Source organism: Gopherus evgoodei, chromosome 13, assembly GCF_007399415.2.
Source record: "Gopherus evgoodei ecotype Sinaloan lineage chromosome 13, rGopEvg1_v1.p, whole genome shotgun sequence".
Classification (NCBI taxonomy): domain Eukaryota; kingdom Metazoa; phylum Chordata; order Testudines; family Testudinidae; genus Gopherus; species Gopherus evgoodei.
The window spans coordinates 5034034-5059698 of record NC_044334.1 but is presented as its reverse complement, the minus strand read 5'-3'; the positions used below and the strand labels follow the sequence as shown (position 1 = coordinate 5059698).

The 25665-nt window shown below is 48.2% G+C and overlaps 1 protein-coding gene across 8 annotated transcripts in view; it reads left to right on the top strand.

The window, feature by feature from the left end:
• Nucleotides 1-25665, top strand: part of RPH3A (rabphilin 3A) — a 119271-nt gene that overhangs the window by 5556 nt on the left and 88050 nt on the right. Inside the window, exon 1 of one of the 8 annotated variants that reach the window (XM_030583236.1) lies at nt 14820-15013. The exons of 6 other annotated variants lie outside the window; for them this stretch is intronic. The gene's annotated coding sequence lies outside the window, so the exon portion shown is untranslated. Of the gene's footprint in view, nt 1-14819; nt 15014-17091; nt 17103-25665 lie in introns of those variants that run through there. One more of the 8 variants, XM_030583235.1, reaches the window with a different exon arrangement.

The following is a 25665-nucleotide window of genomic DNA, read 5'->3' as shown; positions in this document are numbered from 1 at the left end:
TCTGCAGAGGTGAGTAAACTTTGAACAGACCTGTACCTTGCTGGCCACTGGATCACCAGGGATGGTCGACTGAATGTTGCCATCTTTTAGACTTTGTCCTCTGTGGACAGTCACTGCACCATCAGGCTGTGATTTCTAGTCTAGCAGCAGGATTATATTTCTGGATTGTTTTAATATCTGACCTAAGACAGCCTCTGACAAAACTGCCACTGGGCCAGCAGGGAGCTGGAAGCCAGAGAAGGGAATAGTCAGTTCCTGGAAGGCACTTGAGGTTTCTCTCTCCTTCACCTTGTAATTTGTTCTTTTTCTGTGGTCTTGGATCTCACATCAGTTTCCTGGTCAGTGGGGCTGAAAGGCAGCTATTGAGATACTCGTGTGGCTTCCATCACGGTAGTATCTGAGCGCGCCTCTCACTGCAGCCAGATATTGCCAAGAGATCCCTTTTCAAAAGACCCTCCCTAACGGGGCACACACCGCGGTACAGTGACCTGGTTTGGGGGTGCATTTACCTGATCTGTGTCGACAAACAGATGTGCCCACAAATCCTCCACAGACAGACAGCTCCCGAGGCTCTCTTGAACATTTGTCTCCAATCTTTTCTCCCTGTACAAATCCAGTGTCAACCTGATTTTGGAGTTTTCATTTTCCTGAACATTTTTTTTAATAAAGCCAATTAATTTTTGCAGCTCTAGGCAGGCATCAGGTGCTCTGTGAGTGATTTCCCCCCTGCCCCCTCCTTTCACCGTGGTGCCTTCGCTAGTCTGCAGGAGCTAGCATCCAGAGATGTGCATTACAGCAGTGCAGTGAACCGCTGCTGAGCAGCGCTTTCGAGCCAGCATTGTCACAACAGCTTTGATATAAGTAACCATCAGGTTTAATGCAGGCATAAATTACATCATACTATTGTCTTGCTAGAGATCCCAAGACCTAGCAATCACAGATCAGTTGGATGAACCAAGGACTGATTTTTTGTTTTCCCTGCTATTAATCAACGGGAGAAAATTCACATGACAACATTATAATGATGTTTGGTTTATGAAGGAGTTACTTGAAAAATGTCACTGCACAGCTTAAATAAAATGTCCCGCTCCCCACAGCTTAGCTGCCTTTGTTCTATTTTGCCTAGAGACTGACGGGAAACTTTGAGTGAAAAAAAACATTTTCCGCATGTCTCATGCTATGTAAATGTAGTCGAATGCTGACGAGAAGGCATTAGCTAAACAAAAGAGATGGGGGCATGGAAAGGGGAATTAGCTAAATCTCTTTGGACTTGACTCTGGCCTTACACTAATGTTACTTTGTTAACTTCAGTGGAGCTGGTCTGGCGTGAATAAGATTTCAGTGGAGTTACTTCGATTTACACCCCTGTAAGTGAGAGCATAATTGGGGCAGGTCTACACCTCAAACTCTGCATTGGTGCCACTGCGCTTAAGTGAAGCTGCGCCTACGCGCCAGGAAAGAGATCTCCTGTTGGCGTAGGTAATTCACCTCCCTGAGGCCTGGTCTACGCTGCGGGGGGGATCGATCGAAGATACGCAACTTCAGCTACGAGAATAGTGTAACTGAACTTGACGTATTATAGTTCAATTTACCTCGTGTGCTCGCGGCGCGGGGTCGATTGCGGCGGCTCTCGCATCCACTTTGCTTCTCGCCGAGTTGGAGTTCAGCAGTCGAAGGGAGAGCGATCGAGGATCTATTTTATCGCGTCTACGCTACACACAATCGATCCCCAATAGATTGATCACTACTCGCCGATCCGGCGTGTGGCGTAGACGTGCCCTAAGAGTCGGTAACTACGGCAGTGGGAGAAGCCCTCCCGTCGACACAGCCTTATCTACATAGGGTTGAGGTCAGTATAACTGCGTCTCTCAGGGGTGTGGATTTTTAACAGCCCGAATGATGTAGTTATACTGACATAGGTCTGTAGTGTAGACCTGGCCTAATAGTCTCTCTTGCCTTTATACAGTCACCTACGCTCATCAGTGGGGTACCCATAAAATAAAGTGTACGGGCAGGGTTTTATCCCCCAAAATCTGTTGCCGCAGAGCTGCTATTAAAATCCCTTTCTGCAGAACTTGGTATGCAAAATGCAGGAAGATTAAAGCCTGGAGAGGCAGCAAGGAGAGGACAGTAGGACAGAGGATCAGATCCACCAAGGCTTATTTTGCAGGCAGAATGCTCCTTGGCACTGTGATCCCTACTGGGGCCCTGTGAATCTGAATAGGAACAAAGAGAAAACAGGAGGGCAGAAAACAGGTGGCGAAGATCTGAATGCCCCGAGGGATATTTATGGGGGATGGGCTTATTTTGTTTAAAGCGATACCTTTGCACAAGTGCTTTGGGAGCCGTGTTACACCCTTGTGGTCGCACAGTTAGAGACACGCTGGGCAGCGTTCCAGTGATTTTCAGCAAGAGTAGCCATGAAATTAGTTGTCCTGTTATTTAACTGAACGGCCGTCACATTTGCTGTCCTTCAAGCTCAGAGAATTGATCCAGTGGTGGCTGCATTGTAGGCTTGTAATCCTCTTGTACTCCGGATGCTAGAGTTCAGGAGCCCGTAGAAGTGTCTGGGTTTGTAGCCTGATGGAGACAGTTCTGTAGTCTGCAGGGGTTTTGATGCTGGTGATTACTCATGCTCCTTTGCACTTCTGCAGTGCCTGTTTCCTGTGGATCACAATCAGTTGCCTGCAGCCCACCCCACGGGATAGTTAAGTGTGGTAACGGCCCATTTTACTGGCAAGCAAACCAGAGGAACAGAGAGATCAAGGAAAAAATCTTCCAGAGTGGCCCCTGATTGAGGTTTCTTCACTTTCTGGGTACCCGTCTTGAGACCCAGGGGTAGTGGGGAGGGGAGAAGTGCTCAGCACCCCCAACTCCAGCTGAAGTCAGTGGGAGCTGCTGGTGCTCAGCACCTCTGCAGATTGGGCTCCAGCTGTCTGAAATTGGGCACCTGAAATCAGGGGCCACCTGGGAAAGTTTTAGCCTCAATGACTTCCTTGCTGCCAGAGAGAAGGGGGACGGGTGAGGCAATATCTTTTATTGGACCAACTTTGATTGGTGAGAGAGGCGAGCTTTCCTTCTGGTCTGGGAAGGGTGCAGAGAGCATCACAGCTAAGTACAAGAGCAAACAAACAGCTCAGTTAACATCCATTCTAGGGGACTGGTCAAGGGGGAGTGGCCCATTAAAACCTTTATGGTCCTAGGACAGAAAGGGGGGTTAATGGGTTACAGATGGTTGTAATAAGCCATAAATCCAATGTCTCTGTTCAGTCCATGATTTTCAGTGTATAGCAAAGTAATGAATTTAAGCTCCCAGGCTCGACTTCCAAAAGCGTTGTGCAGGTTTCCTTTGGAGGATGAGGACTGATCAGTCTGATGTAGAACGATTGCTTTGTGGAAAGTGTTCACCCACCGGTGATGCGGTATTCTTGTCTCTAATCATTTTCGTGATTGAGTTCATTTGAGAGCGCGGTGATTGTCTGGTTTCACCTACATAATGCGCTGGATGAGGGACACCACATTATGTGATAGGCACGTGTAGGACCCATGGATCTTAAAAGGTGTGTTGTGGGGAGTGTTGATCATTGGAGCTATGGCTGCAGGTTTTGCATCTGTTGTTCTGGCAGGGCCTGGTGCTGCTTTGAGTCGGTGTGTCCTGGTCTGTGGGGAGCTTGTGTCTGAAGATGAGCCTGGGGAGGTTGGGGGGTTGTGTGAAGGCCAGAAGTCTGGGTGTGGGGGGGCAGGAACGATTTCTTTCTCAATGGGGTCTCCATCGAGTATGGGTTGTAGTTGTTTGATGGTGCCTCATATGGGTTCCAGTGTGGGGTGGTAGGTGACAACTAGGGGTGTCTTGTCAGAGAGGCTTTCATTTCTGTATCAAAGCAGCTTCTCTTGGGGTATTGGGGTGGTCTGTTCCATGATGCAATCTAACTCTCTAGTGGAATGTCCTTGTTTGGCAAGAGCGATTCTGAGTGTGTTAAGGTGTATATCTCCTCGGAGCATATTCTGTGGTATCTGAGTGCCGGGCTGTCAATAACCGATGTCTTAGTGTGTTTGGGTGGTTACTGGGTCTACGCAGGTAGGTGTGGGAATCCAGGGGTTTCTTGTGTATAGTTGTCTGTAGGTTCCATTGTTGAAGCTGATCAGCATGTCCAGGAAGTTGATGCTGGTGTGGGAGAGCTCCAGAGACAGTTTAATGGATGGGCAGTGGTGGGTGAAGCTGTGGTGGAAATCCTATGAGAGAGTTGTATCCTGTGGATAGAGGCTTAAAATATCATTGATGTACCTCAGGTATATCACTGGTTTCGTGGTGCATTTGTCACACAGGACACATTCCTTGCTGTCACATGGGAAGCTAGTGGCACCCTGGCACTAGAAGTCTGGTCACTGCAGTCCTGGGCCTGTTCTTTAGCTACAAGAAATCCTTCTCCCTAACTAGATCATGCATCCAACGAAGTGGGTATTCACCCACGAAAGCTCATGGTCCAATACGTCTGTTAGTCTGTAAGGTGCCACAGGCTCTTTGCTGCTTTTACAGATCCAGACAAACACGGCGACCCCTCTGATACTAGATCTTTTGGGCTTTTCTGCAAATAAACTGATCAGACACGAAGCTGGACATCAGCCGTGCCAAAAATTAAGAATATAATCACCTCTATCTTCAGTTCACATCCGTATAATTCTTTGGGGAACAGGTTTAGAACTGTGGGGTCCTGGTCCGTGATGAAGGATCCTAGGCCCTACAGTATTCAAAATATTATTATAATTAATTTGAAAGTACTGAGGCTTCATCTCATTATCAAGAATCTAGCCCAGTGTACAGCTATTTTTAATGACTCCATGAAGTCAAAATCTTTAACTGCTGTCTCCTCTAGCACGGGGCCTGGCTTCTTCTTATATCAAATTCCGGGAGATGAGCGCCACCTTGCTTACGTGTTTGAGACGCTTGGTCTGCAACCCTGCCCTACGATTTCTCCCCCACCCTTGCTTGGGATGCACGCTTCAGATAGTTCCTGCAACTTTGACTTTAACATAATTCCAGGCCTCCTCCACATTCAGATCCTTGAGTTCTTCAGTCCAAACCACTTCCCCAAATAATTTCCTTAATTTTTTAAAGATTTCTTTTGTTAGTGTAAGAAATCAAACCATCTGACACCGTGATTTCTCTCTTTCCTCTGACCATGCTCGGTCGCAGAGGGTGTATCAATAGCAATGAAAACTTTGATCCAAAAAACCCAAGAGCTATAAAACTTTTATAAAATGGCAAGAATCCCTGTAACGCTTACAAAGGGGAAACTACAGTGGGTACCTGAGGACTGGAGCTACGTGAAATGAGCGTGGCTGGTATCAGTCCTATGCCCCCTCCTCGTAAAAACCACTGCCAACCAAAAAAAGTCACCTGCTGTCAGTTTAATTGGCAGGCTCCGCAGAGAGGCCACAGATGCTGTAAATTAAAAACTGTTTTTTTGCTCTGTGTCTGTACAGCTCCTAGCACAGTGGGGGCCTGGTCAGTGACTAAGCTTCCTAGGCACTACAGAAACACAAATAACAATATGTGGAGGACTTCAGTAACTCAGACAGAGGTTCGGGATCTGTGAACAGGAGTGGGTGGGTAAGGGTTTGTGGCCTGCAGTGTGCTGGGGGACAGACTAAATTAGTGGTCTCCGACCTTCTTAACCACAAGATCTCTTTTTGAATTTAAGTGCAACCCAGGATCTACCTCAAAGAAAATGTGGAAATAACAGTAATCACACAAACCTAAACACCCTTGCCCCGCCCCCTGCCCAGCCCCTTCCCTGAGGCCACGCTCCTGCCACTCAAACCATCCCTCCGTCGCTCGCTCTCCCCCACACTTAATCACTTTCACCGGGCTGGGATGGGGGTGCGGGAAGGGCTCTGGGCTGAGCCTGGGGCAGGGGGTTGGGATGCAGGAGGGGGTTCAGAATGTGGGCTCTGGGAGGGAGTTTGGGTGCAGGAGGGGGGTTGGGGTCTGGGAGGGGGTGTGAGGTGTTGGCTCTGGGAGGGGGCTTGGGCAGTGGTTGGGGTTGGGGTACAGAGTGCATGCTCTAGGAGGGGGTTGAGGTGCAGGAGGGGCCAGAGTTGGGGTGGGGGGGGCTTGGTGGGACAAGAGGTTGGGGTGCAGGAGGGGTTTGGTGCGCGGGCTCTGGCTGGGCGCCGCTTACCTCAGGCGGTTCCCAGTTGGTAGCACAGCAGGGCTAAGGCAGGCTCCCTGCCTCCCCTGACCCCACGCTGCTCCCAGAAGCGGCAGCCATGTCTGTCAGCGGCTCCTGGGGGGCGGGGGGGAGGAGCAGCTGGTTCTGCACGCTGCCCCCATCCACAGGCATTGCCCCTGCAGCTCCCATTGGGAGCTATGGGGGCAGTGTGTGGAGCCACCTGCCCCATCTCCCAGGAGCTGCTGCTGGACATGGCGGCCGCTTCCGGGAGCAGCACAGGGCTAGGACAGGCAGGGAGCCTGCCTTAGCCCCGCTGCGCTGCCGGACTGTTAGCGGCCAAATTCCCTGCTTGGCTGCAGGAGGGATGGACCGGTTGGCAACCACTGGACTAGATGATCATGATGGTCCTATCTGGCCTTAAAGCCTGAGTCTATAAATCTTTTTTCCTCCTTTCCTGCCCCGCTATCTGTTAGTGGCTGCTGAAAAGGACAGAATCCCCTCCGTTCAAATGGCTCTGGGAAATGACCCCGAGACCCTGCCATCTGCTGAGAATTAACCAGTGAGGTTAATTGGTGCTGTTCCTGCAAACATACTTTTCCCTTTAACTGTGAATTTCTCCAGTGCTGTAAAGATAAAGTGCCCACAATAGATTGTTTGAGCCCAATCCTCATGTGGTGTAAATTGGCCTGGCTCCACTGAAATGGGGTTGACGTGGCTACCCCAATAGAATTCAGATTAGCAGCAGCAACAACAAAACCCTTCACCATGGCTACTTCCAGCAATGTGATCCAAATCAACTTATCCCAGTCAGCCCAAACTTCCTAAAATGATGATCACTTGCTGTCCTAAAGGGGTTTTTAATTTGAGAAAGTTATACTGGGAAGGAGTTGGAATGGAGTGGTTTTCGTAGTCTTAACCATAGGGTCACTGCAGGGATGTTAAAATACACCAGCCTTAATAGTTTGGGGTCTGCTCCTCAGCTTGTCGCTAACCAATTAGCACTTAGCTCCTGGGAGAAAAGGTCATTGATATTGGGGATGAGTGGGGCCATACAAAATTTGTTCTGTAATTGAAGCCTCCCCCCACATGAACAAATATTTTAAATGCCTGTGGCAAATTGCCGGTACTGTAATGCTGGGTCTCACGCTTTTTCCTCTTCTTTGGGGAAGGTTCAGGACACCATTGCTTGCCTCTGAACCAGTATTTTAATTACCCCACTAGTGTCCTTGAGGAGGGGAGTGGAGAGGGAGGGACCTGGGCCCGCCCTCTTCTCCAGGTCCCAACCCAGGGGCCCTGAGGTTTGTGGTGAACCACTTGAACTAGCGGTTCCTTCCCCTGGGCTTCTTCCCTCTCCTGCCCTGCAGCTTGGGAAGGGGCTTCTTGCCCTCCTTCTACACAAGCCAGGTGCCCCTTACCTAGAGTTTCTTTTGGATTTCTCAGCCCACCACAGCACTCCTCCAAACTTTCCTTTTGTCTCTCTTCAATACTGTTCTCTTCTCCAACTCCCCCACTGTCTGACTGAAGCAGGGGGTTTTTATTGCATGACTGACTGCTGGTCCTCCAATTGGCTTCAGGTGCTCTAGTTGATCTATAGCAAACCTTCTTCCCCTTGCAGGGAATAAGGCTCCCTGCTAACACTCTCCTGCTGCCCTCTGGCCATGCTGTGTCACATGCCCTTCTAGTTAAAGAGAAGCTTGTGCTATATAATAAGGCTTCAATTCTCCATCTTATTGCTCTACTCAAGAAATCTAGGCTAATATATGGTGTATGTATCAACAGATCTTATATATAGTACCTAGATAAATTCATATGCTCAACTACAGTGTATGACATAGTGTATATACCACAGGGAAACCACTTTTACCAGCCTAATTTTTGGAGGGGAGTAGTTTGGTCATTGAAATGTATATAGATAAAGATAACTTGTTTTATTTACACACGTACACCAGTCCTGGAACAGAGAGGGTCAAACAGCATGCAGAGCAGTCTCCTATTTCAGGGATTTTCGCCCAAAACAATGCCCAGTGCTCAGAGAGCAACTCTGCCTCAAGAATTGACTCCAATCAGAGGCCAAAGCAGAGAACAAACTATGGTATCTTGCTATTTGCACAGCTCTCTAACCAGATCCTCTGCATTATAAAATGAAGAATTCCACACAGCATATTTCCCCAAGATTGACCATTTGCTTGAACATGAAGAAAAAGATCTTGGAAGACTATGTGTAACAGCGCCACCTGGTGACACCCGTCAGAACATCATTTTGGCCCATCTGAAAATATGAGGGAGTCAAAACCAGATTCTGTTACCTAAAACCGCTTTAACTTGGGTGCTTTTAGGTAATATGGAGCTTAGATCCAAATCAGTTCTAGCCCCCCGTGTGTATGGATTTTCCCATGTAATATCGCAGGGGAAGTGTGCTACATTGCTAGCCCTGTTTGCACAATCAGGTTACCATTGTGCTGAGCCTTCTGTACAAAGCGATCCTACAGCCCCGACTGTCTCTTGGCAGTGGATGTGGTGGTGTGAGTCCATGCGCTACGGGCTTTGGTGAGCACACTTTACGCTGGGAAGTGCAGTCTTGATAGTGAAGTTGCGCAGTTGAATTAAAGTGGGATGCTCTGTTCGTAGGTTTAAACCTGTTAAATTCATGTGTAGATAGACTGATGAGACAATGGCATATTTAATTGCTAGTTGAGACCATATTTTCAGAAATGGATTAGAAAACCCGTGGGTCAGATAATTGTGTGTGTGAGCGTGTGTATGCTGTGAAATGGAAGTAACACCTGGATAGCAAATCTATGGAGAAGAATCACTTTGCTGAGAGCTGCTTCTTTTTTCAGAGTGCTTTTCAAGTTCCTGCCAAAAAACGAAGGGCAAAGCTGTGGGTGAGGGTGGGAGTTTTTGGAAGGAACAAGCTTCATAACAGTGTATTTGGTTACCTGGCTGACACCCCAAAAGTGTGCAGCACGTCATTTGGGATGAATTTGCGCCATCCGCCCTGCAGAGAACTTAGGGGATCTATCAAACAATTCTGCGGAGCCTTCCTTTGCCCTCTCAAACTCCGTTACGCTGCGGAGAGATCTAAATAAACGCATTTCCCCAGGCTGAGAGGACCACAAATGCGGGTTAGTTTAAAAATCATCAGTTTGATACAGGAGGGTATTTGGATCTGTTCAAGTTCAAAAACTCTTCTTTGGTGATGGCAAAAACATTCAGCCCAGAACCGGCGTTGCAGTTCGATTTATTTGTTTGCCAGAGAGTTATCAAAAAAAGAAAATCTGCTACAGATGTGATGTTATCAAGTGTGTTTAGCTGAATGCACAGGCTTTAAAGCCTGCTCTCTTTAACCAGATTAATGGCATTAGGCTTTCAGTGTTAAAAACGATCTCATCATTGGCACTGGCAGGTCGTGTAGGAGCAGCAGGCTTGTTCAATGTTTAAGAAAGCTGCATTGCAGAGCTGAGAGAGCTGGTGAGAGAGGTTGCCTGGGTCAGTATCTTGGCTGTTGGATCTCTGCAGCCAGCGTGAAGTGCAAAATGGAGGGCTCCCCTCTCAGCACTTGGCTGTTGAACTGATGTTCTTTCAAATACTGAAGCTTCTTCATTTTTACCACGGACACGAGAGATGCGGGACTGCTAGCTGTTCCGTTCAGTGGCTTCTCTGTACAGGCATCTGTTTGAGAGGAGGGTTGTTAAAGTGCGGGTGATGTGATGCATTTTGGGTTTGATGCTAAGCTTCTTATGCACACGGTTGCTTACCCTGCAGGTTCGTTCTTCTGCATCTGTTTAGTTATTCCTACTCCTAGAGGGGCTGGGACTGCCTTTATGCTGGGTTCATCCCACCCAAATATCAGGGGCTAATTAATACAATCCCCCAACCTGATACCTGGGAGGAAGAGAAGGGGGTTGAAAAACAGTAGCTGGAGAACGACTCAGTGATTATTTTTTTCCTGGTGCTGGCACAAGTATTGTTTCAACTGTGTTCTGGATTCCTGTCCTGCATAGACTGAGCAGAAATCGAGTTTATTATTTATGTATCACTGTTCTTATTAAGTGCTGACAGCATGCTTGGAACTGTGTCTGACACAACACAACCCTACCTGATCCGAAGAACTGACAACATAAAAGTCACCCCCAGAGAACTGGGAACCCCCCAAAGAGAAGGCTTTTTTCTTCGTTATAACTAGATCATCAGCTGGTGTAAATGGGCCTTGCTCCACTGATTTGCCCCAGCTGAAGATCTGGTCCTGAGTCCCGAGGTGAGGCTGAATGAACAAAAAGGGAAAAGCTGTTTAACATTTATGTGTGGCCTTTCTCCCCGGCCCCTTTGAATTCTCTTCCTATCCACCCGCTGTCAAGGCGCTGGAGTGTGGCTTGGCATGCAGTGAGGTCAGTAGCGTCGCACCCATCGCTGTGCTGTGCATAGCCAGCCGGCAAATGCAGGTGTTTCAGCATGTAGTTGCTAGCGACCAGCCTTCTGTTTTTGGGAGGGGTAGGTGTGGGGGTTACCACAATGGTTTGAACCAGAGTAGTCGCCTTGCTATGAATCAGCCCAGTCACCCTCGCTGGCACCCTAGTTAGCTGTATCCTTGGGGATATAAGTTAGAGGAGCAGATGTGGAATCTGGGAAGTTTTCCAGATGATCACTGGGTGGGGCGGGGTGTGGGTGGACTGGGAGCTGCACCGAGCTGAAGTCTCCTGTCTGGAACACTGTTGCTAGCAGCACAGAAGCTGTGCAGGGCATGGATGCTGGTCAGGAGGGGATTGGCGCTTTTTCGCCCTACTTGACTTCACAGCACAATACAACTTCACACTGCAGAGGGTCTTTCCCCCAGCCTCAGAACAGAGGGGCCTAGGCCCAGGAGGATGGGCTGCCCTCTGGCAGCAGGAGTGCTAGTCATCGAGAGGAGTCGCTGGCTGATGGGGAACATCTCGTCAGCGCACTCCCTGAGCTGCAGGGACCTCTCCCGCAGCATGTAGGGCAGGGCCTTGGTGGCCAAGTAGCTGGGAGTAGTCAGGGAGGAACTGGTAGCTAGTACCCAGGCTAGTACCAGGTAGTTGACATCCCCAGACTGCCACCCAGCGGCTATGGAATCGGGCCTCCTGCAGCACTGCATTGCCAATACACATCTTCCCTTTGAGCTATACCAAGGGAGGGCAAGACTGTCCTCTTGCCTTCGGAAGGCACTGCCTGGTCACAACTCTCAGTAGGAAACATCCAAACAGTGGCGAGCTTCCCCGCTCTCCCTCCTTTGCCTGTACATGTTTCTTGGGCCAAGTTACGAGACTGGAATGTGACCGAACAATCTCTCGTCTGACCCAGGGGTCTGCTTGGTTGTGGGGATGTGAGTGTCGGACCCCCTCAACTTCAGACCACACCTCTTTCTTCTGCTTTGATACCGGTAAGTTTGGGGCTAGAATTCATGGCAGCTGCTGACCCATCTTGCCTTGATGATGTGATCTCTGGATAGGAAAGATTCCAGTTAAGTGAGGGATCTCTTGAGATGGACAATATAGAAATGTAAGTTCTGTGTCCTGTCTGCTGCGAGTGAGTTACAAACTTAGACGTGCTGCAGAAAACCAGGGCCAATTGGCAAAGCGAGTCCATGCTAGACGACGCACTTTTGACTGTATGTGGTTTGCGTGTTTGTTCTACTGGTGAAGAGACAAATATGCTTGTGCATGAGAGCATCTGTGCTTCCTGAATTGATTTTGCCCAGTTTCAAATATAAGGCCAATAAATAAATAAATAAGCAAGCTCTGATTATCTTCAGACTGAGATTCTGAAGCAGTTGGCTCATCATATGGAGTCAGCAAAACATTTAGAAAAGTTCCAAATACAGAGATAAGCAGCGAATGTGTTTGTGTGAATTTTCTTTTATGCACTCAAGTTGTAATCCTACTGTAGTTTTTACGTGTGTATAGTATTAGTTCCTGCTAATGGGTCCCACTGTATTTAACATTAAGAGCTTAGCAGCAGCATTATAAACATCTAGGATTTCCAACTGGAGAGCAGATATTATATCACGCTGGGATAAAGTTGAAGCAATTCACAGAGGACTTTCAGTTAATTCATTCATTAGCAGATTTGTGGGCTCTCTCATACAGAATGGATTTAGCGATGTTAGTCTTGCGGCTATTCCACAAGGCTAGGAGTGAAGACCTCAACTCTATTTTTGGCTCTTCCCTAAACTTGCCGTGTGACTTTGGGCAAGCAACGTCTGACTCCGTTTGCCCATCTGTAAAATGGCAGTAATACTATTTAGGGTAGTCCCCATGAGAAAGTCATCACTTGCCAAGTAACTGCATGGCAAGGTCTTGTTATTTCCTATTCTTAGTACAGGGCAAATCTGTGAGATCTCAAATACCACCATGTGGGTGGCAAGAGCTTCTTATGAATGGTGATCATTGTGACAGGGCTGATATCAGACTATGTGCATTAATGTTTGAAAAGTGTTTTGAGATCCTCAGGCTAAGTGGGGCTGTATTTGCACAAAGTGTGATTCTAAGAGAATATGCAATAGAGTAGTAAGCTCCAGCAAAACTAATTATCTCGTTCTAGCAGTTGAAAAATTGACTCCCTAATACAGAAACTTAAGCTCGATTAAATAAGCAGCTTTGACTGGGCAACTCTGTCACCAACTGAACACAAATCCCCAGCCTGTTTCCGAGTGCAGAACTAAAGGCATTCTTAGGGGTGGAAAGAGGAGAATTTTAAGATATACTGATAAGTCAGTTCTTGTCCAGCTCTGATTTTTATCTGATCTGACTCCAGATAGTCTGTGCTAGGTTAGTCCCGTGAATTTCGTCACCTCTTAGAAAATGTATTTGCTTTGGGATCCTCTTTTATGCAGCTTAGCCACTAATTGAATTGACTCGAATCTTGCAATTAAAAAGAAATAGTTGAAAAGCTTGTTTCAATGAGATCAAAATTCCTCTTTTTGCTTGAGCTGGAGGATCCAAAAGCAGAAACCTGGGATGGGCAGTGTGGTCTAATAGATAGAGCACTGGACTGGGACTCAGGAGATTTGGGTTTTCCTGTTCCTAGCTTTGCCACTGGTCTGCTGGGTGACTATAGGCAAGTCACGTTCCTGCTTTTTGCCTCAATTTCCCCATCTCTAAAATCAAAGATTACCTGTTATTCAGTGCAGTAACCAGGATCCAGCTATGTAATTTGTATAAGTAAAATGACATTAGCTGCCACCAATGTAATCTTAACACTTTAGGTCCTGGTCCATTTAAAGTCTTTGGTGTGCAAAGCCCTGGCATCCCTTAATGGGATTGAGCTTAAAGCTACGCGAACACTTCAAATTTCCAGTCAGAAAGGTTAAAGTTCAGTCAAACTCCATTTTCCCCATTGTCAAATCTTGCTGCGAAGGTTTGGATGGAACTGGTTTACAAAGCATTGCTGGGATTGGGACTAGTGGCCATGTTGTTGTAAACTATCATGTGGCTTGTCTCATATGACATTTCCAAGGTTAGCCAGATTGATTTGAGGTGAGTCGTCCTTGGGTGTGAGCAGGGCTGGCTCTAGGCACCAGCGAAGGAAGCAGGTGCCTGGGGCGGCCAATAGAAAGGGGTGGCACGTCTGTCCGTTATTGGGGCGGCATGTCTGGGTCTTTGGCGGCAATTCAGCGGTGGGTCCTTCACTGCCTCTCTTCCTCTTTGATGGCGCTTTGGTGACAGCTCAATCGGGTTTCTCTTTTTTAACTTTTTTTCTTCACCGTTTGGGGCAGCAAAAAAGCTGGAGCTGGCCCTGGGTGTGAGGCTCAAATTGAGTGAGACGTTCGTTGAGTACAGTACAGAGATGTGTGTATGAGACCTTTTTTCCCCCAGACCTCTTTGCATTTCTCCACGGTCTCACCTAAGGATCTCAAAACACATTACAAACGCTAATGAGCTAAGCCTCGCAATTCCCTATGAACTTGGCAAGTGTTATTCCCACATCACTGACCTTGAAAGAGCGGCAGAGAAGCCAGTCAAGTCCCACGGGTTATTACTGGCACAGCAGCTGGGAATAAAACTCGGGGCTCCTGACGACTAGACTTTTGTGCCTTAACCGGAAGCCCATCCCTCTTCGCAAATATTTTGGTCGTTGGGCTGATGTAATGCAACGGCAGCATCAGCAGACGGTTTTAAATGATCCAGGAGTTGGCAGCATCTTTATAGCAAAGTCTTGGGATAAAATACTTCAATTTGTTAACTTAAATATTTCACACACCCCACTGCTCGAGACCTGCAGTCTGCTCTGTCAGATATTATTGCTCAAAGTGCGAAGGGTTGGACAAATCCAACTGTGAGCTGTTTGTTTTTCTGATTTATCTTGTGCTAAAAATGCACCAGCAGGCATTAGAATGAGCAAGAGTGGATGCTGGAAGTAATGCAATTTAGATCTTCAGAATCTATTATTTATAGGCACAGAGAAAGGCTTGCGTATTTCACCAGGGATGGTCTCTGGGTTTTTTCGGTATCTACTGCTGTAGGAAATGCCATTGGCGTAACCATTATGAGCAGAAAGTTCTAGTACAAGAAGCAAATTTTGCTTATTCCTGGCTGAAAGGTCAGTTGGTTTCTTTGACTGCTTAGGGAGACAGACAATGTGAGAAGATGGTCCCTTTTTTAGATTTCATTTTGCTGCTGCATGCGGCACAAGAGAAACCAGCTATCGTGGGGGGAAGAGGACAGATGCTCCAGGCTGCTAATCTGTGACATGGAAGACCCAGGTTCAGTTCCCTGCTCCACTACAGGTTATCTGTGAGATGATGCGCAAGTCGCTTAAGCTCTCTGTGCCTCCCCTCCCATCTACAAATGGGGGATAATGTATCAATGCGTAAGTCACAGGTAAGTAGTGAGGACAAATGGATTATTAGTTTGTGGGGTACTCAGGTAATGGAAGATTGCATAAATACATTGCTCTAGATGAAGATAACATGGTAAAACCACTGCATGTTTGCCATAGGTTTAAATTACTTAGGTAGTAAACTCTCTCTCTGTGTAGGAAGCACCCCACACAATAGGCCCTGATGCAAGATTATGGCCCAAAGGGCCTACTGCAATCCAGCTGCTTATAACTGGGAGGAGTATGTCACTGCAGCGCAGATTCCAATGGCCGCTAACGCGCTCTTAAAGTAAATGACTTGTTTACTGTAACTGACCTCCCTCATCTTCTTTTTGCCAAAACGGAATGTGCACTGCAGGAAAATAGTGGAACGTTACTTATCCGAGTCAGAGCTGCTTGCGCTGAATAGTTTTTTGTTTTCTTTACAAGTTGGTGCCTCTAGAGAGGGGCCCTAGTTATTGAAGAAAAACCCTTGCAATACTTGAGAATAAATAAAGTGTTGCCGGGTTGGGGTTTTTATTGCCCTGTCTCAGTCTGGGAGAGTTTCCGTTTCTCTCCTGGCTCAAACTCCACCTTGTCAGAGGGTGAGTTTGAATGGATCACTCTTCAGTTTTGCCAGTAACTTAACTTTCTTAAAAGAAAAAATGAGTGAATGGACGCCATCTGGTTCCATTCCTCATTCTGAGTGGGAGGGAAGCAGGATCATTCTCCCATTTTACAGAAGCTGAATTAAGGCACACTGAGTCATGTTCATCTGTGGCAGAGCTAGGCACTGCCCTGCAGTATCCTTGAAAGACCTTATTGTGTTAATCTTGTGTATTATTGTTGACTGAGATTATATGTAGAGAAGATGTGACCGATGTAGGAACTGGGAGTTCAAAAGGCTACACTGAGAATATGCCAGACAAATATGGACTCTTGGGACAAGTCTTAAGTGGATTTCCTGGGGAATCTCTAGGGAGCGATTAATGCAAATTCCCCAACTCTGATTATGCAAAAAACCAGCCTTTTGACCCCACACCCTGAGGAGAGGGTCACTGTCTGTTGATTACCAGACTCACAGGCCTGAGCTGTATAAAGAAGTGACTGGTCTGCCCAGTTTTTATTCTGGTTCTGGATCCAAGATGGGTATGAATTTATAACCGCAGGGAAAAGCCAGTTGTGGGTTTTGATGGACTAAACCTACCAGAGCCCTAGCCTGGAGCTGGGGTGGCCCTCTGATGAGCTTTCTAGGAGGTGTACAGGAACGTCTATCATTTTAATTGGTTTTCTGTGTAACCGTAAGAATAAAAGAGCTTGCTTAGAAGGAGCTGTGGTAACTTACTGACCAGTGGATTGCCTGTTATGTGCCTTCAGAGACAAAGAAAAATGCAGGCAATGGCCTTTTGGGCAGTCTGGCTTGCTGGGGCTATCACAGGGTAAAGTAGGGAACTGTGCAGCCTGAGGGTTGGTCAGGAGGGAGTGAGACATGGTTCTTCACCCAGGCGAGGTGGTGACTGGGCACCAGAAACCTTTTAAGTGGGTACCCATCAGAGACCACGAAGAGTGGAGGATTGGGAGAGTGAGATGCAGTTCTCCTGAAACTGTGACACCCAGATCTTCTGAATCCCAGCCCAGTGCCTTAACCACAAGACCTCTGGCAACCATCTTGTGTTGCCAACTTAGCATATTTCTAGGGTGAGCTTGTAGAGTGAGAGCAAAAGCACATGGTGGACTGGCTCCAGGGCGCTATACCACTCTGCGCTGCCATGCTGGAGACTTCGGTTAGGTTTCTTCTCCTCCTCTCCTGCAGCTGAGTCTGCTTTGGAGCAGTAGCATTCAGCCCTCGGGGCGTAGCGGGCTTGAGCCAACAGCCCATGCAGTCCCAGTGGGCCTCTCTCCATTCACCTCAGGGGGCTTGGCATCATGACCAGAGAGGGCATCTTGGATATCTCCATTGTGACCTCCTTGACTGACACAGAAGCAACTGAGAATGGCCCTGGCTTGATGTGGGGCCTTGTAGCCCTGCAGGAGTTGAAGCCCCGCTGGGAGATTTGCATTCTACACAACCTGAACATGAGAACGTGCCTCTCTTGGTTCAGGGGGCGGAGAGTGCCAGTCCCCACAGCATGCTGGGGCTTCAGGCTCTGCCTGTGTTCCTCTGGGATCACATGAGCATCCTTAGCTGAGCAGGGAGCAAGAGCAGCAACTCCACTGCCCAGCCTGGAAGATCATCCATTCCTGACTCAGAAATGACCCATGTGCAATGACACTTATTTGAACTGGGCACCTACAGCTCTTTTTAGTCCTGCTCCAGCATCCGAATCTGCTAATGTGGACACCTTCCTGCCGGGGGTCCACGCTCACACTGAGGGGTCTGTGCTAGCAGATCTGATCCCAGGATCTGGGCCTTGCAGCACAGTGGGAGCTGTGTGTACTCAGCACCTCTCCGGATCAGACTGCCTGTCCCCCCAGCCCTAAATATCTGCACCATGGTAAAAGCTCTGTGCGCTCCCCTTGCACAATGTGTCATGCTAAATGAGGTGCATGTTTGTTTCTTAGGGGATATCTATATGCAGCACACACATTGCATGTCCAGGAGCATCAGTTTCCCAAGAGTTAGTTTTCCGTCACTGGCATCATTCCTTCAGTCAGGTGCTGGTGGCATCCATCAGAGTGATCCCTGTCACCTGCAACAAAAGTAGCTTGACCCTCTTGTGTTTGCTTGACTCTGCTGTGCCCTTTGACAGGTTTCCATCAGGTGAAGCACAGCCTTGCGCCTGCCTGAATGGAAGTGACCAGGGATCAATAGCATAATTGCTTTTTGCCCCTTTCTGGTTGGAATTTGGGGGCTTCCCCATCAAGCGGGCCGTCTGCAGCCATTAATGCTGTCCTAATCCATGCTGAGCGGCCAAGAGGAGCTAGTCAAACCGACTGGCCCTGCCAGCAAGCTGGCTCGCTTTTGCTGAAGTGAGTTGGATCTATTGCATCAGCAAAAAATGAAAAACAAGCCAAAAAACGATAACTGCAGCTTCAAGATTGAAATATCTGTATTTTAAAAGCCAGGATGAGCAGGGAACACACGGTGATTTGATTTTCCTAGCTGGGAAGCATAAATATACACTGTGCACATGGCAAATTTCCATCTCTAAAAACATTATGAATCTGAGAAGCCAGGGTTTATAACATTAGCACTGCAGGGGTTAGCCAGAAATCCAATAGAGAATCTCATTAATAATCAGTGGTACAATGGCTCAGAGAAGAAGCCCATTTCCAGCTAACTTCTGCAAGCCCAATACAAATCACTTCAGTTTTAATGTGCAGATCATTCTCATTGCTTGCGTAAATAACTTTGCCATTAGCGGGCCCTGTTCTCATTCATTTCTTTCTTTTTGCCTGCAGGGCATGGACTGGGAGGTGTGGGTGGGGGGAGAAAATATGTTAACCAGCTGAAAAACAGACTTTTAAAATTCTTTGTTTTGTGGCCTGCTTTGTTTCATGGTAGTTCAGGTCTGGTGTGTGCCTGAGTGAAATGTTCGTTGTTTGGGAGGGATGAGACAGCGCCATAGATTAGATGGCAACGCTCAGATGGCTGCTGCTTTGCCAGCCAAAAGCAATTCATCCAGAATCCAATACAACTAACCCATCACAAAGCAAAGTTCTTTGGCTTGAAGCCACTGGAGCTGGCTCAGGGAGGGGCAAACTACCCAGCAGCTTGGCTCTCTGCACCCCTGTGTGGTACGAGAGGCTGAAGAGGACATGTGGTGGCCACTGAACCTCAGCTACCCACCGTGGTGCTCAGATCCTGCGGTGAGGAACACGGAATGAGAACCTGCATAGACTAGAACGCAGGGTAAGTGCTGGTCCCTCTGCCTTTCCAAAGAGGGGTTTGGCTTAGGGCAGTCTTACATGCTACTCAGGGGATGCTCTGAATCCCCTCAGCTCCATCCTGGCCATGCTCTGTTTGTAGCCAACATTGGCTTCCTTTTCAGTGCCTTTGACCCCTATGCTACTAGTAGAGGCGGGGTGATGATGAGTTCCTGCCATTGCAACCTCCCATCCTGGGCTGGCACCAGCAGCAGCTGGGCTGTAGCCAGCCCCTGGCTCTCACCCCTCTCCAGCGCTGCGCTGTGTGGAATAGGTGTGAACACAAGGTGCTAAATGTTGTTTTGTTTAGGGGTCTGGCTCTAAGGTGACCAGACAGCAAGTGCGAAAAATTGGGACAGTGTGTGCGTGTGTGTGTGCGCGTGTGTGCGTGCGTGTGTAAATAGGAGCCTATATATAAGAGAGAGACCCAAAAACCGGGACTGCCCCTATAAAATCAGGACGTCTGGTCACCCTATTTGGCTCTCATGCTGTTCATCCTAAATAAAATGAGCAAGCCAGCCTAGAAGGGACCTGAGCAGCTATGACTCTTCACTCCCATTAATTTTAATTATTTTCTTTTCATCTGCAGTCAGTAGCAAATTAACTTGTTTGATTTACAGTGAAGTGCGAATACATCAGTCATACGTTTCATTGTGGCACAAACCAGCCTGTGGCAGCCAAGCCCCCATATTTCATAAGTCTGGTCTGCACCTGAAGATTAGATCGATCTAGCGATGTCGTTCAGGGCAGTGAAAAATGTTGTGCCCTTAGCACCATAGTTAGGTGGACCCTAACCCTCAGTGTAGATGTGATTCAGTTGACAATAATTCTTCCATCAACCTGGCTACCATCTCTCAGAGGTGGATTAACTACACTGATGGGAAGCCCCTTCTGTTTACCTGGAGTGGCTGTGCTGTAGACATGCCCACAGATGCAAAATGACTGAGCAAGATTCCCATGAGCCTTGGCAAATCCGAGTAGGGGGAGGCACGCGGGGGCTTAGCAGAATATCCAGCAGAGTGACTTACTCGTACTCAGTGTTAGCAGAAGTCTTTTCCCAGTGAGAACCTAGCAGGTCACCAAGGAAACCCTAGTTCCCAGGAAGAGGCTTCAGTGAGAGCTGGGCTTTAATTCAGCAGAGTGACGGGGACCGCTCCTGGTCTGTGCAGATTCAGTACAGGTGGAACAGGGCTCATTCTCGGTATTATTAAGAAGGCATTGGGAACACAGCAGCTGCTTGACTGCTGCGCAGTCCTGTTGTGTGGACTGCGAAATAGGCTAGCCGCGTCCTCCAGCTGGGGTGAGCTGCACATGGCTGCTACCAGCTTGGCTGGGGAAGGCTCTCCCGTGCGTCCGGTGAGGTACCCTGCAGGATGCAGGCACGCTAGGCCAGAACCCTCCTGTTCCATTCCCCGCTGAGTTCACAGGATGAGTCTGCTTGTTGTACTGGCTCTGCTCTTGTATCTGGCAGGCTGCAGAGGCAACTGTTTAAACCACGGACGAGTCACCACCAATTTCTCTTCCAGGCTAAGTGTGCTTTGGAGAGGATGAGGGGAAGCAGGGAAAGCAACCCGAAGGCTCGTTAAACGGTATTATTGTCAGGGTTAAAACAATACAGGATGTAGGAGCCAATGGGGACACTTCGGGAGAAATCCTGGCTCCAGTGAAATCAGTGGGAGCTTTGCCACTGACTTCAGTGGGGCCAAGACTTCACTCCTGATCTCTGGAGGAAATGCCTCTGTCCTCTTCCTACCATGCAAAAACTGTTAGGACTCTTGTAAATAGCAGGGGCTGGTAGAAACCTCCTTTTCATGGTTGCATTTTAACTTTTTTTGGGGGGTGGAGGTTTGCTCTGATCACCTTATTTTCGCCAAGTCTTAGGTTGTTTAGTGTATCTTGGGATATTTGGTGCCTTTCTGAAAGGCCCAGCTCCTGGAGTCCTGGGAAGAGGCAGGAATCTCTGTTTTCATTTAAATAACAAAGTAAAGCTCTAGCCCATGTGGCTGCAGAGAAGAGCTTGAAAGTGTGGCTTGTAAAGGCTCAAAAGCCAAAGACAAATACAGCCCCCAGTGTGTTATTTTTAAAGGGTAGATCTCTTAATTTTTAAGCCAATTGTGTGATTTTTTTGGGGGTGTGTGTGTAAGGGATCCTGCTTCATGAGTCATGATGGCTTCTTGAGCCCAGAGTTTGTTCTCTGGCCTCCTGGGGTGGTGTAGCTACGTCTTAGGGTCCGATAGGTGGGCACAATATGTGCAGGAGAGCGCATGTTCTGAATGGATCTTTAAGAAGGAGTCAGCATTACAGATTACCAGGTGCAGGTAGTGTGACCAGATGGCCCAATATATAATTATTACACCCCTCTGCCCCACCCTGAAAAAAAGTGTCGTGATTTTTCACACTTGCGATCTGGTCACCCTAGATGCAGGTTTCACTTGGCTCTGGCATAGATTTGGGATTAACTTAATGGCTTTTGCCCAGGCAGAATTGTTACGTCACTGTTGTTTTTACAGTACCCAAGAGTGTGCTGCACCCTTCTCAGCAGAACTAGAACAGCGCCGGACCTGCTTACTGTCTAATTTTAGATAAATGAGAGAATGGAGGAAAGTGCGGGGCTGCAGCAGTAGTAGGGCTTTTGTGTAGTCACAAGAACTTTTAATAACGATTGTTTTTGACTCGCTTCTGAGCATCTTGGGATAAGCACTTCTTAAGGAGGGATTTGGACGAAGGAAAGGTAGCAGCTTGGCTGGGCAGATTAGGATATTAGGAAAAACTTTTTCACTAGGAGGGTGGTGAAGCACTGGAATGAGTTACTTAGGGAGGTGTTAGAATCTTCTTCCTTAGAGGTTTTTAAGGTCAGGCTTGACAAAGCCTTGGCTGGGATGATTTAGTTGGGGCTGGTCCTGCTTTGAGCAGGGGGTTGGACTAGATGACCTCCTGAGGTCCCTTTCAACCCTGATATTCTATGATTCTAAGCCTCTCTGAAAGAGATGCTGCAGCTCACACAGAAGCAATGGTTTGGATGCAGAAATAACTGAGTGGAGTTCTCTGGGCTGCGTTATCCAGGAGCTCGGGCTAGAGGATCATAATGGTCATTCCTGGCCTTGGAATCGATGACCTGGGGACTTGAGTTGAAGTGGATTGTGTCTAATTCATTTATATCATTGAAGAAAAATCCTTCTGAAAAGACCTGGGTGTGTTGGAGATCGTGAATGACTCTGCTCTGGTTATAGACTAGAAATAAATCACAAAAACTTGACTTGGAAACCTTTGCTCCGAGCTCTGGCTCTAGGAAACCCACGGCGGTAATGCTGCTTAGCTTTGCTGCCCTCTTCCAGGGAGGCTGAAATCTGCGCTGTAAATGTTAAGGTTCCATGCACAGCAGTGGCTGCTTTGGGTTATTTGGCTATAGGCACAGACTGGGGTGAACTTCGGTGTACTTGGATACAATCTAAAAAATTTCCTTTCACATTGATTTGTTTGTCCTAGTTGTATATTTGTGTATCTTTGGTGGGCATTGAATCTAATCAGTTCTCCATGCAGATTTCAACGGAGGGGGCTTTTTATTAAGTGTAATTGTTCTCGCCCCTTGGATTGCCCTGTGAACGCTAACATGGCTGCGGTACAAATGTTGGTACTCATTTGAGGGGGGGCTTTTAAATAGGCTTTGCTCTACATCCTGCCTGAAACTGTTGCTCTTCATTGGTAAGGAAATGCTGTGCTGCACCCCAGAGATAGTTGCAGTTCTGTGGTGGATGGGATGAACAATCCAGGTGGATAGCTTATATCAGGCTTTTTTTTTTTGTTGTTGGTTTATTCTCCTTTGAGTTGGGCTGTGCTATCTAATGATCATTGTTGTGAAATATGCAGGGTAATATTCCTGTATTCTCCATAACCCCTGTTATCTCTTTCATGGGCCTGACTTGAGCCCTAAATCAAAGCAAACCAAAGTTCAGCCTTGGCTTTCCAACCCCCAAGGGAGGTTTGGTTGGATCTGAGGTTTGGATTCTGCACATCATAAAAGTGCAGCGTTTGGAACCTGGGTTTCAGCTCAGACCCTTATCTAACTTCTACTCTGTCTGGCACATCCTGGTGGTTCAGGCCTGGGGCTTGCTGTGCTGGGGGAGGGGATGTGGTGCTGGTACTCACAGGCTTATGGCACTCAGGAGACTGATGAGGAAGGCTAGAGCCGATTGATTAATGCACTGAGAACTGTAGTTAAATTAAGGATGTGGGCTTAATGGGCCAGACAAAGTGGATTGTTCTTCTTGGCTCTCCGAAGTTAGAGGGAAGTTTGTGTGTTTGGTGGCATTGAGAAATCAGGGCTGTCCGGCATGCTGCTAGCTAACGGAGGCCATAAGGCAATGGATGCAGCTGGGGTTTGCTGAGCGTGAGCATGCGCAGGGTGATGCTGTGAGCACAAAGACCGGGAGGTGCTGGGAGCAGATGTAGGAAAGTAGACTGTCGCCAAGCGATGCCCTTTGCCGTGTTCCTCCTCTGCACTCAGTACTTGGATGAGCTTCCCACCACGAGACTCCAGGGCAATGTTTTGCTCTTGGAAATGATCATTCATGGTGGTGGTGAGTATTGTGTTATTTGCAGTGCAGTAGAGAGGCCCCAGTGGAGACTGGGGGCCCTGTTGTGCTGGGGTTGCATAGACACGTGGCAAGAGAGAGTCTCTGCCCTGAAGAACTTACAGCCTAGACGGGCAAGAGGTGGGAGGGTAAACTGAGCCGCGGAAAGGTGAAGTGACTTGCCTGATGTCTCCTGGCAGAGCTGGAAATAGAAGCCAGGTAGCCTGACTTTCCTAGCCAGTGTCTTACCCGCTAGGCTGCACTGCCTGACTGCTGTGCTGGGTCTAGTTTAGCTGGTAAACGTTTCGGGTGCTGGTTCAACTCTGCACACAAGTGATGCCAGGTGAACAATCAAGAACTGTAGTGGCCATTTACTTGGTACAGACAGATGTACTGTCAAGAGCGATGCAGAACGTTTTTGTTCTCGCGGCTCATTGCATGATTTACTCTTTTATGTGAGTTTTCACTGGGCCATAATAAATACCTATAGTCTGCTAGCTGACGGGTGTGCTGCAGGAATGGTCCACTGCACCCCACTCCCCGGCTCCTCTCTGCCCCCACCCCAGAACTCTCACCCCTGAGCCCCCTCCCACACTCTGAACCCCTCATCCCTGCCTCCACCCCAGAGCCTTCACCCCCCACACCCGAACTCTCTGCCCCAATCCTGAACCCCCTCCAGCACCCCAAACCCCTCATTCCTGGCCGCACCCCAGAGCCCTCATCCCTCCCACACCCCAACTCTCTGCCCCAGCCCTGACCCCCCTCCCACACTCTTGGCCCCACCCCCACCACACATCACCTCCATGTTGGTGCACATAGCAAAATTCATTCCGCACATGGGCGTAAAAAATGAGAGGGAACGTTGGTCCTCGGTGTTCGTTTACCTTGTAAGGCTAGATGTGGAGATGTTGTTGCGTGGGCATCAGACTGGAGATCACATATCCAGTCCCTGCTGAGCAGCAGCAGTGTTCCTTTAAGTGCTGTCTAAGACCTCTGGTATGGCAACCTGGGCCAATTTATATGGACACGCCCAGCTTGTTTAGAACATGAAATGATTTTTAACAGTTGAGCAATTTAGCCACAACGGGCCGGAGAGATGTAACACGCGGGAGGGGAATGTTGGGAGGAGTTAGGCTAATGTGTGCGGCTGTGATTCAAGCAGCAATTGCTAAATGGCTGCAGCCATGTCGGGATCTCCTCTGGAACCCGCAGCAAGCAAGCAAACACCATTTCCCACAGGGGCTCGTGAAAGAGGCGCAAAACAACATCTCGTACTCATGGCACGTCTTTGGGGTTGGCAACCAGATTCCTTTGGAGCGCTGGTGGTTGACACACTTCAGCCCGTCCCCCCACTGGCTGCTGGTTCTTTGGCCAGAAGGTTCATTGCCTGCTTGTGCTGTCCCTAAAGGGAACATGGGGTCTCCTGGGATCTCCTGGTCCCAAAGAGCTTTTGATTCTACTGTAGCTGTATGGTTGTTTCCCCACCATTTTAAACCTTGCTCCGCACCCTGGTGTAAGAGCAACGGGGGCATATCAGGGCTTTCCAGAGGCAGGAAGCGGATGAGACCTTGTGCCACTGGTGTAAGTGAGAATAGCCTCTGTGCAGCTGTTGTGCTACAGCTGGGCAGAAGTTGTGACCAGAGCAGAGAATCAAGCTCTTGGGGACAAATTCTGCTCTCCGCGAGCCTCCTACAGCTGCCAACATTTGGTATTGCATAGGTGTAAAGGAGCAAAGCCTTTGGCCCAGGCAGCACAAATTCAGGGGCAGATTCTCAGCCCTCATGAAACTTCACCGAAGTCAATGGAGTCATGCCAGCAGAAGACTTAGCCCTCCACAGTCAACGTGAAGAGTGTGAGGAAGGCGACTCCAAGGAGGGTACTGAAAGCATATTAAGTATGGCTGAAATTGACAATGGCTGAAATTGACAAATCCGTGGCAGGGCATATTTCCTCTTGTTGAGAGCGAGGAACGGAGGGATCCCTTTAGAGCCATGGGAGGGGAATGCCTCTGTCCCTTTTCAAAGGTGTCTTTGCACCTGCTTCGCTGGAAGAAGGAACTGGCCGGTGCCTAGAACAATGGGTGATGCAGGGGTAAAATGGATGTGAAGCATTCTCTTGATGCACAAAGAATGAGACGGGTTCACGTTCGGCAGGATGCAGTTTCATAGGTGAGGAATGAGCTTTGAAGAGATTAATCTGGAGGCAGGCTATGCACCAGCCCCCTCTCCCTCTTCTTA